Source organism: Mus caroli, unplaced genomic scaffold (assembly GCF_978045245.1).
Source record: "Mus caroli unplaced genomic scaffold, Mus_caroli_1 scaffold_13, whole genome shotgun sequence".
Classification (NCBI taxonomy): domain Eukaryota; kingdom Metazoa; phylum Chordata; class Mammalia; order Rodentia; family Muridae; genus Mus; species Mus caroli.
In genome coordinates this window covers 79365599-79377258 of record NW_028227268.1, presented here as the reverse complement: position 1 = coordinate 79377258, position 11660 = coordinate 79365599, and the positions used below count along the sequence as shown (strand labels likewise).

General features: G+C 42.5%; 1 long non-coding RNA gene across 2 annotated transcripts in view; it reads left to right on the top strand.

The window, feature by feature from the left end:
- The first annotated feature begins 269 nt into the window (after nucleotides 1–269).
- Nucleotides 270–11660, top strand: part of LOC147001556 (uncharacterized) — a 139132-nt gene continuing 127741 nt past the window's right edge. For both annotated transcript variants that reach the window (XR_015044781.1, XR_015044783.1), the window contains exon 1: nucleotides 270–408. This is a non-coding gene — a long non-coding RNA (uncharacterized LOC147001556). The remainder of the gene's footprint in view (nucleotides 409–11660) is intronic.

Sequence of the window (11660 nt, the reverse complement as noted above, 5' to 3'; positions counted from 1 at the left end):
CTCACCAAGGTTCAAGGCTACCTGGCTCAGCCTCCCCTGCACCCGCATTACAGAGACACGCCTGACTTTTTTCCTCCACGAGGGGTGTAGGGATGGCATTCAGGTCTTTGCGCATGCCTGAAACTTCACCGACTAGGCTGTCGTCCTGGCCCCATTGGCTCTCTTTCATCAGCTGTGTGATTCTGGGAAAGGTCATTCAGTCCTCTCTTGCCTTGGGTTTCTCAACAATACAGTAAAACCTGCTCTATTGATTTGGTGTAAAGGTCCGAGACTCAGAGCACAGTGCCTGGCACAGAGAGACGCTATAAAGGAGGGAGCTGGCACAACACCACAGAAAGCCTGCTGGATCCAGAAGAATCCAAGAAGTTTACTTTTCAACTTGTCAAGACTGTGCCAGCAATCCAGTTGGTATATACTCTTTCTTATTTCTTATTTTATAATATTCAGTCCTCCCTCTTTCGTCCTACGTCGGTGTTTGCATTTGTTTGTATATCACTTAATAAGGTTTTTTTGTCTGTTGATTGTGTCTCTCTGTTTATTACTGAGAAAATCCAGAATAACCCAGTTCATGACTGTATCTCCAGCCACATCTCATATGCTTCTCCTCTTATGCCCAAGTCTTTTCTCTCTTCATTCATCCTTATCACCTCTCCCTCTAATTATTGGTTATAATCTTCCATAGCTTTAACAGTCTCTAAAATCAATAAACCCTAGCAGTATCCTAACCTTTTTTTTGAATACTTTACCCAGTTTTTCTTTTCAAATTTTATTTAATAATCATTATCCTTAACATCTAACATCTCTCACTCTTAATCTTATTACTTAAAATCCAAGTAAACTCCATTTTATTCTTGGTTGCTTATTCTTCAACCATTATCCAAGTTGAAGTGTCTCAGTGTTGTAGTTGGCGGGTATGGCATTTGCAGAGTGGTATTATAACTAGCTGAGATTTTTATTCAGGTTTATAGTCTATGCAGGGAATAAGACTTTCACAAGGTGTCCTGTACTCCCAGACTAGCAGTTCTTAACCTTCCTAATTGGTTTTAATTACTTAAATAATTACTTAACTAACTGATTATTACTGTGATCCTTTAATACAGTTTCTCATGTTGTGATGAGCCCAACCATAAATTTACTTTGTTGCTACTTCAAAATTGTGTTTTTGCAACAGTTATGAATCTTAATGTAAATATTGAATATGCAGGATATTTGATACATGATGCCCAAAGGGGTGGTGAACTGAGGCAGATTGAGACAGAGGTACTATTTTTTGCATTACAAACTCAACCCCACTTCCTCAAGGTCATTTGTAAACACTGAAAATACTCCAAATGAAAGAATATAGCTGACAAAAATAAACCAAGCAAAGAACACCATTGTCACCTGTGTAAATTCCAACGCTGTGACACAAGAAACATGAGAGAGAGAGAGAGAGAGAGAGAGAGAGAGAGAGAGAGAGAGCACATGCTTTTTCTATACTAATAAGCTATGTGAAACCCCAGACTGAGAACTCAAAAGAATGACTATTTGAATATGATTACATAGTGATATGTTCAAAGAAATCAAAGAAGAAAATAAAGCTTCCCGTGGAGACCACAAACATGTGAGAGAACTAAGGAAGGCACTGCAAGACATGGAAGTATTATGTAAAGAGATCAAAAAGTTAAACAAAAATCAATTTGAAGTTCTGGAAATGAAAAACGGTGAGTTAAAAAACAGCATCTATGGGAAGTCTCACTAATAGACTGGATCATGAAAGAATGTAACAGCAGAGCTTGAAGATAAGGTGGAAGAACTGGATCAGTTGAATGATGACAAAGATAATAAGAATATACCAGTTGTTATGCACACTCTAAACCAAACCAATCAAAACCAAACCAAACAAAACAAAACAACAAACCAACCAGTAAACAACCCAAGTCTATGGAAAAAGGCAGGAAAAGGAGGCTGACCAAAGTTTAATGGCTTAGAAAAATCAAGAAGAGGGAAGACCAATGGGTAGGTACTTCATTCCTCCTTAGAATAGGGAACAAAATACCCATGAAAGGAGTTACAGAGACAAAGTTTGGATCTAAGACGAAAGGATGGACTATCCAGAGACTACCCCACCCGGAGATCCATCCCATAACCGGCTACCAAACCCAGACACTATTGCATATGCCAGAAAGATTTTGCTGAAGAGACCCTGTTACAGCTGTCTCATATGAGGCTATGCCAGTGCCTGGCAAATACAGAAGTGGATGCTCACAGTCATCTATAAGATGGAACACAGAGCCCCCAATGGAGAAGCTAGAGAAAGCACCCAAGGAGCTGAAGGGGTCTGCAACCCTATAGGTGGAACAACAATATGAACCAGTACCCCCAGAGCTTGTGTCTCTAGCTGCATATGTATCAGAAGATGGCCTAGTTGGCGATCATTGGGAAGAGAGGCCCCTTGGTATTGCAAACTTTATATGCCCCAATACAGGGTAATGCCAGGGCCAAGAAGTCGGAGTGGGTGGGTAGAGGAGGAGGGTGGGGGGAGGGTATAGGGAACTTTTAGGATAGCATTTGAAATGTATATAAAGAAAATATCTAATAAAAAAAGATTACAACATCATAATCCCATCAGTTGAAGCACTTGAGAGGTTGAGAAAGGTAGAGCTACGTGAACTGAAGGCTAGCATATTGTACATATTGAGTTTCAGGACATCTATGCCTACACAGAGAGACTTTGTTTCAACTCCACCCCCAAGATTGATAACAGAAAAATTCCCTGAATTAGGAAATGTGATGATAACCCTGATATGAAAGATATTCAGGATACTAAACAGGCAATATCAGGAAGAATCCTAGCCTCATCATATTATAATTAAAAATTTAAATATATAGAACAAAGAAAGTATATTGAAAAAACTAAGAGAGAGAAACCGAGTCACATATAAAAGCAGGCTCATCGACTAACAGTATATTATTCACCTGAAATGTTTAAAGTTATGAGGACCTGGGCAAATTTATTTAAGGTTCTAAAGACAGCAGCTATCAGCTTAGACTATTATACCCAACAAAACTACATGTCATAGTTAAAAGGGGAAAAAACTTTCCATGATAAAAATAGGTTAAAGGAATTAATGACAACTGAATCAGCTCTACAGAAAAATACTCAAAAAATTCTTTAGACTGAAAAGAAAACCAAATCCACCCGCAAGGCCATAGGAAAGAATAAACCACACTAGAACAGTAGTTAAACAAATGAGAAAAAGGAAAAACAAAGACCTTTCAATAAGAACTATGAATATTAATAGTATCTATTATCATAATTAAAAGATGGGGCCTTTTAGACTGGATTAAAAAAAGAAAAAGCAGTAACCAACTATTTGTTGTTTCCAATAAAAGCTCCCCACTACAAAAGACAGACTTTACATTGGAGTGGAACGTTAAAAAAAAGTATGCTAAAGAAATTGGCAGGTGTTGCAGCTCTGTATCTGAAAAAAAAAATAGACTTCAAAAGCGAGAAAAGATAAATAGAGACACTTTATACTGGTTAAGGAATACTCCACCAAGAGGGATACTATGATTCTACACATACTTGCCATGCACACAGTTTCATAAAAAGAAAGCTGTAAAGCCACGGGTTAGCCTTAGCACAACCGTAGTAGTAGATGACCCCAGTACCCACTCTCACTAATTGACAGGTCATCCCCACAAATATAACAGGGACATGTGAATTAAATGGTACAATAGATGGAATGAACTTAAACATTTTAGAACATTGTATCTAAGTACTATAGAATGCATAGTCTTTTCAGGAGTCCATGGAACTGTCACCAAAATAGATAATATATTAGGGAACAAAGTGAGTCTCAGCTAATATGGAAAAATTGAAATGATTCTTTGTATTATATTTTTATTACATGGAATCAAAACTACAAATCAGCAGCAAGAGAAACCCGAATGCATACAAACTCATGGAAATTAAATAACATGCCACCAAATGACAAATAGGCTTTGGAAGAAACCCAGAAGGAAATAACATTCTTAGACTCACTCTCTCTCTTAGTGCCTTCTTCTATGAAAGTTCTGTGCCATGAGAGCAAAGTGGATGAAGAAGCTAATGTGTAAGCGGAAGCACAAGATAAGAAAGATGGGGCAGAGGTCCAAATAGACAAGCTTGTGCACCTGTGGAGGCTGAAGAAGCAGAAATAATGGATGTTGGAGGCCAGCAGGCTGGTATAAGTTGTTGGACTGTATGCTACTGATGATAATGAGTCTTAATAGATATGGAACTCCACCATGTTGCAGAGACCACCTCTGAAAGACTCTTTTTTACAATCCAAACACTCCCCATTCACCCTCTGCCATGAACTTGTGGCATTGGGGTAGTTCTGCTTTCAGTTGTGGCCAAACATAACTTGTGTACAATAATCTTTCTTACTATCTAAGCTGAAGAATAAAATAAATTCTACAATCAAATGAAGAAAATATAAATATTGTGTCAAAACTTTTGGGATACAGTGAACTCAGTTCTAAGGGGGAACTTTATGGCTTTAAGTTCCTACATTAGGAAATCAGAGAGAGGCTGCTGAGATGGCCCAGGAGTTAAGAGCACTGGCTGCCCTTCCAGAGTTCCTGAGATCAATTCCCAGCACCTACACGGCAACTCACAACTATATGTAACTCCTCCTCCCAGGCATCTGACAACCTCATTCAGAAATACATGCAGGCAAAACACCAATGTGCATTAAATAAATAAATAATGCAAGAAAGAAATCAGAGAAATTTAAAATAAATAACTCAACGATGCATGTTAGGTTCCCGGAAAAAGAAGAACAATCTAAACCTCAAATCAATAGGCAGAGATAAAGTCATAAGATCAGAACAGAAATTAAGAAAATGGGAAAAAAAACAAGGAATCAATGAATCAAAAAGTTCTTCAAAAAATAAAATGGGCAATCTCTTAGTCAACCTAATGAAAGAAATAGAGAGAACGTCCAAAAATAAGAGGTGAAAGGGTAACTGCAAGAGAGCCAGTGAAATTTAGAAACCTGTTGGATCTTACCTGAAAACATACATTCTACCAAGTTGGAAAGTCTAAAAGAAATGAATGAATTTCTAGATGTATGGGACCTACCAAAATTAAAGTAAGGCAAGATTAAACAGCTGAAGTATCTATAACAAATTGAGAATGATGCATAGCTAAAAATCTCCGACCTAAAAACAACTCAGGCTATAGAAAGGACCCAAGGAAATGAAGGGGTTTGTAGCTCCAAAGGAAGAACAACAGTATGAACTAACCAGTACCTCCAGAGCTCCCAGGGACTAAACCACCAACAATAGAGTACACATGGTGGGACTCATGGCTCTAGCTGCATATGTAGCAGAGAATGACCTAGTACCATCAATGGGAGGAGAGGCCTTTGGTCCTGTGAAGGCTCTATGCCCCAGTGTAGGGGAATGCCAGGGCTAGGAAGTGGGAGTGGGTGGGTTGGTGAGCAGGGGGGATGTGGAGAAGGGATAGGGGGTTTTTAGAGGGGAAACTAGGAAAGAGGATAACATTTTAAATGTAAATAAAGAAAATATCTAATAAAAAAGAAAGGCATCTGAAAAAAAATAAGGTGGAGAGCAACTGAGGAAGAAAATGTGAAACTCACAAAGCCATGTGTGTGTATGAGTGTGCCTGTGTATGCAGGCACACACACACACACACACACACACACACACACACACACACACACACACACAGACACACTGAAATAAAATAGATCAATAAAACATGAAGGTCGGGAAAGCTGTTCTGTTTGAGATGAGCCGTCAGCGTTCCCTTCAGAGCATGGAGCAACATGGAGAGCTAATTCCCACTGGGCCTTAGCCTTATCATTCTTTGTTATTTTCTCTTGAAAAAACTTGTTTTGATTAAGATGTAAATTTTACTCATTATTGGAGCACGCATTATCATAATTCTATACAACTTCCAGGTCAGTAGAGGGAACACCCAGGCATTGCATAAGGACAAACTGTGATTTTTTTCTCCCCTGCCCATGGATCGGTAAAACCAGTAGGTGACTTGGCTGCCTCACACAAGTTGGACTAATGTCAGGTCTGAAAAGAGGGCAGCTGGCCTGGGAAGTATTGCAGTGAGAGGTCTGGCTTCAGGGAATAGGGGTGGGTGGGCGTCATGTTCTTGATCCAGATGTTGCCATCGGAAACCTAAACAGCTCCTGGAAGGAGAGGCAAGCTCCTTCCATGTTGCTCTCTCTTCTTGTCCAGAAAAATAGACTGTTCTTTCCAGCTTCCTGACCTCAAACTTGGCTTCCCTGAACAAACATGTAGACTCAAAGCTATCCAGGAGCTCGCTCCTGGATACTCTGGCAAGATGCAGTGCCCAGCACACCTACAAGGGTGTGAGGAGACCCACTTTCACATGGGTGGATTGAGTCTTCTCGGCCATGGTGACCGTCCCTCTGGCACCTGAGGAAGGAGATGTGGGAATTCTGACAGTGATTATGCTGACACGACTGGCTGTCAACATGTGACCCAGGCATGATGACATGAACGATGATGTGTTTCTGGAGTTGAAGGAGGGTTGTGACTTGTGGCTTGGATAGGAACATCTCAGTGCCCAGACAGGGTTCCCAGGAACTTTCCACCGAGTATCTGTTCTTTCCAAGTTCAGATGTGGTGTCCATCCTCATTGCCTCTTTCTCCTGGCTTACTGTTAGCAACTAGCAAGAACTCACAGCAGAACCAGTGACGTGAGTCTCAAAAGTGAGGAGGAGGAATTAGCGAGGGGCTTCCTTCTATTCTCTGAGCTGCTCCATGTTCCTCTCATAGGCCCGTGTGTGGTGAGAGAGGGTGATGGGGTTTCAGCTTTAGCTCAGGAAATTCCTCTTTAAATTTTTTAAAATTTATGTGTATGTGTGTTGTCTGTGTGAGCGTTTGCCATGTGTGTCTGGGTGCTTTTGAAGACTAGAAGAGGGAACCAGAACCCCTGGAGCTGTGGTTATAGGCAGTTGTGAGTTGCCCAAGGTGGAGGGTGAGAGCTGAACTCTGGTCCTCTGCAAGAGCAGCAAGCCACTCTTAACCATAGGTGCATCTCTCCAGTCCTAGGGAGTTCCTCTTTAATCTCTACTGTATTTTGAGCTTTGCTTACATGATTTCCCTTGAAAGAAGTGGCTTCTCCTTCTCCTTCTCCTTCTCCTTCTCCTTCTCCTTCTCCTTCTCCTTCTCCTTCTCCTTCTCCTTCTCCTTCTCCTTCTCCTTCTCCTTCTCCTTCTCCTTCTCCTTCTCCTTCTCCTTCTCCTTCTCCTTCTCCTTCTCCTTCTCCTTCTCCTTCTCCTTCTCCTTCTCCTTCTCCTTCTCCTTCTCCTTCTCCTTCTCCTTCTCCTCCTCCTCCTCCTCCTCCTCCTCCTCCTCCTCCTCCTCCTCCTCCTCCTTCTTCTTCTTCTTCTTCTTCTTCTTCTTCTTCTTCTTCTTCTTCTTCTTCTTCTTCTTCTTCTTCTTCAAGTAAGAAAAGTTTATAAACCAACAGAATAAATATACTCATATTTATTTATTTATTTATTTATTTATTTATTTATTTGCTTACTTGTTTATCTGTAGGCTGTGGTCTAACAGAGTTATGCACATGCAGCTGCCCTGGCCTCTTGAGCTCATGGCTGCTTTACTCAGCAGCTTCTTATTGCTCTCGCCCAGGATTTTGCCCCTCAAATTCCTTGTGTTGCAGCAATACTGTACTCAGTCAGTGTGCAGGGCTCTCTGGAAGCTCTGGAGGCTGACTTTTGCAGTAGTAGCCTTTATGAGACAGGTGGGAGTTACTAGAAAATAGCCCTTAGTGTAGGCAGCCAGGGTCCTATGCTATATAGTGTCCTGGGAATCCCATCGGGGGTATCACTAGATTGCACACTGACACATGTTATTTTAGGGGTTTCTTATCCAAATCCCTTCACTGGTGCTTTCTAGGGTCCCTGCCCAGATGAAAAGCTTGTACTTGAATGCTTGGTTAGGGACAAGGGATCCTAATCCATTCTGTGGAGCTTACAGTGTTATGGATGCCTATGTTTATTAGGTCATGGCTGCTGTCCCTTCCAGCTCTGCTTAACCAGGGAAGCAGGGCCAAGGATCTGAAAATGTCTCTGACTCCAGTCAGCCTTTTAATCAAGCTTCTGATTAGGCTGCTAAATATTTACTGAGTGCCAAGTGTGAGCTAGTCCTGTTCTGGGATCTGGGACATGAAAAATGTTCCTGTAAAATCCTTGTATCCCAGACATATAATCTGAAAAGAGAGGGGAAGAAAAACCGGTTGGGATGGTCATCTGCAGTATCGATTTGACTAGATTTGAAATCACTTAGGAAGCACACTTATGGGAATATCTTTAGGGGCATTTCCAGAGATGTTTGACTGAGGACAAATGATTCGCCCTGAATGGAGGCAGCATTACCAAATACACCCAGATCAAATATAAAGGAGAAAGCAAACTGAGCTCGTATCCCCTCAAACCATGAGCCACCACAAGACCTTTCTTAAGTTTCGTCTGTCAGTGGTTTTGTCTCAGCCACATCAAAGTAACAAATACAGCCACAAGACAATTCAAGCATAATAAGAAGACAATGGGAGGTGAACGTTCTTGGTTACATTACACCTCGCAGGCATAACAAGTAAGATATATATTTATAACTTTACAGACAACTATGTTGCTATGGACATATGTGTGCCAATAGTAGATACTTGTCTCAGTCTTTCGAAGCGTGGAGGGCCTTGGGTCTTCAGTCCCCACTAAGCAAAGTGACCATCAGAGGACCCTACTTGAGGAGCATGAAGCTCCTCTCCAGTGCACAGGCACAGGAGTCAGGACACATCATGCTACAAAGTGAGTCCTAATCAGAAAAGCAAATAGAAGCAGGAGAGTTTGTAGAGTAGTGGACCTCACTCAACCTGTGGATCCCAACCCCTTACAACCTTACCACAACAGTCACCTAAGACCATCAGAAAACACAGACACTTACATAATGAGTCATAATAATAGCAACATTACAGTTATGACATAGCAACAAAAATACTTTTACATCAGGGTCAGCACAACACAAGGAACGGTACTAAAGGGTCACAACATGAGGAAGGTTGAGAACTGCTAGTCTAAGCCTTCCAGCCCTTGTGGGTGGAATTCCACTAGGGGAGGATGTAACCACTGCGTTTGGGTCCAGCTCCAAAGACAGCTGTTTTCCGTTGAGATCCAAGGGCCTCGGACCTTCATTACACAGAGAATGTTTGGCTTCCTTCTCCAGCAATCCCATTGGCTCACGGCCGATGTGTTTACGTTGCATGTTTTGTCAGCCAGGCAGGCATGCAAGGCTGTTCTGTGAGGGACTTTGTCAAGCTGCTGTGGAATATGAAAGGCTATGCTGTCAGGCATGGCAACAACTTCCTTGTTTGTTCAAATAAACAGGTCAAAGACAGTGTGGATGGTTGTTTCGCGTGGTGCAGACCCAGACTTCTGGCTGAAGGAAGAAGGCTTCGTGTTTCACCTGAAGCTTTTCAATGTGCACTCTTAGCTATCCTCTTTCTCTCTCTCCTTTGGCTGCCCTTCTCTCAGCTCCCGACACTGTTTTTATGTCACAGAGACATGGGTTATCAAGTGGCCAATTGCTGCAGTTGATGAGGAGGGCTGGCTATTTGGTCTGAGAGCGCCTAATGTCTGTGTCTGAGCTCCAGCCCTGATGTGTCAAGGACTTTTTCCTATCCCCTCCATTGAAGCAGAAAGAAGATTTAAGTAACACAGGGTTCCTTGGAAGGAACCTGGTGGGTATGTGTCATGTGACTGGAGTCTCCTGAGGGTGTGAAGGTGATCCCCTAGTGCAGCTCAGCTCAGTTTGCCCCAGTTCCTTCAGGCTGCAGAGACTCAACCCATGTTCAAAGTGAAAGTTTCTTAATCAGATACATTAGTGATCTCTTTAGGAGAGAGGTAGTACCTCTCTCTATTAAGAAATTAATTAAGTTAAATTTTAACTTTATGTGCATATTCATTTGTACTGTCACCATGTGATTGTAATTCTCACAGAGACCAGAAGAGGGCGATGAACCCCCTGAAACTGGAGTTATAGGTGGTTCTGGAAGAGCCAATGAGCGTTCTTAACCACGGAGTTACCTCTACATCCCTTGTCTTCATCCATTTGATGACAGAGTAAGGAATAAGAGCAAAAGCAAGCTTTTTTATTTTTATGTTTTAAACTTTTTATTTATTTTTTATTTATTTATTGGTAAATTTCACATCACGCACCCCAATCCTATTCATTTTCCCCTCCCCTCGTACCACCATCCACATCCTCCACAACAGAGAAAAAGAATCTTTTTGTGGAAACTGTAGTGTGTCACAATATGCCCCAGACTATACTCTTTGGTTCACACTTCTTTGCTTGCAAATGTTTATTTCAATGACTTGTTGGTTTGATATGAGGCCTCTGGCTTCTGCTACACTCAATACTGGAACCTCACTGGGATTCCTCTTAGATATCTTGTTCTTGGCCCGCATCATGTATGTCATGTAGTTTTGGATCTGTAGGACCGGCCCCTTCATGCACTCCAGCAGTTTATTAGTGGAGTAGATGTTAGGTGGGCCAACTCAAAGTCCTGGATACAGCCTGAGAGATATCTGAACTGGTCAGTCTGCCTGCTGTCTTGCTCTCATGGCCTTAGGGCCTACATCCCCAGCAACTCCCACTACCAGGACCAGTTTTATCCTGATACACAGGCAAGGTGGTGGGCCCACTCTCTTGAGTGTTGCAGCAGGTAAGGAACATAGCCAGTTCTAGTATCTCATGAACTGGGGTCCAGGTCTTCTGCCTGCCATAGACAGCAAGAGATGGAGAAGGGGAGGAGGGTATCTCGCCCTAATTTGCACTGCTGCCTAGCAGACAAGAGGCAGGGCCAGCTCTCCCATACTCATGCACTTGGGTAGGCTCACCTGCAACCCCCACATCCAGAGCCAACTCTACTGTGCTGCCCAGGTGACATACAGGGCCTGCTCTCCTAAGGCCTGCAACAGGTGAGTGGCGGGGCCAGGTCGCCCATTCTGATGACATCAGGGTCAGTTCTCCTCCTGCCATTGGCAGTAAGGGGCAAGAGGTACGCAACTCTTCCTTGCCCATGTCACTACATAGCAGACAAACTTGTGAGTCCAGCTCTCCCTTGTTTACACCCTTGGGGCCGACTTACCCATGCCCCTACCGTCATGATCAGCTCTACTGTGCTGCCTACGTGAGATGCAGGACCTGAAGAGCAAGCTTTTCTTCCACCATCAACTGTCCTTTTTTGGTCAGGAGACAGAAGGCACAGTTATGGGAGGTGGCTTCCAAGGTGACTGTCTAAGAAGAATGGTAGGGTTCACACTTCCTCTGAGCATCCCTTCCAAATGGACCTAGCTCTTGGAGATAGATACTAGCAAAACATGGCTACTTTTCTTCCAGCATTGGACCATAGTTTTGCAGCTAGTCTTGGATCTCAGGTGATGCATCTGGCTCACATCTAAGTGCAGTGAAGAAGTTTTCCTTGTTACTGGATTTATGCAGCAGGTACCCTCACTTGCTGAACTATCTTGCTGGCACCCTATATTTTGGATCTTATTATCCTTAAATGTCTGTATGTTAACAGTCTGGTCTGCAGCTTGGTTCCTCCTGAGAGGTGGTAG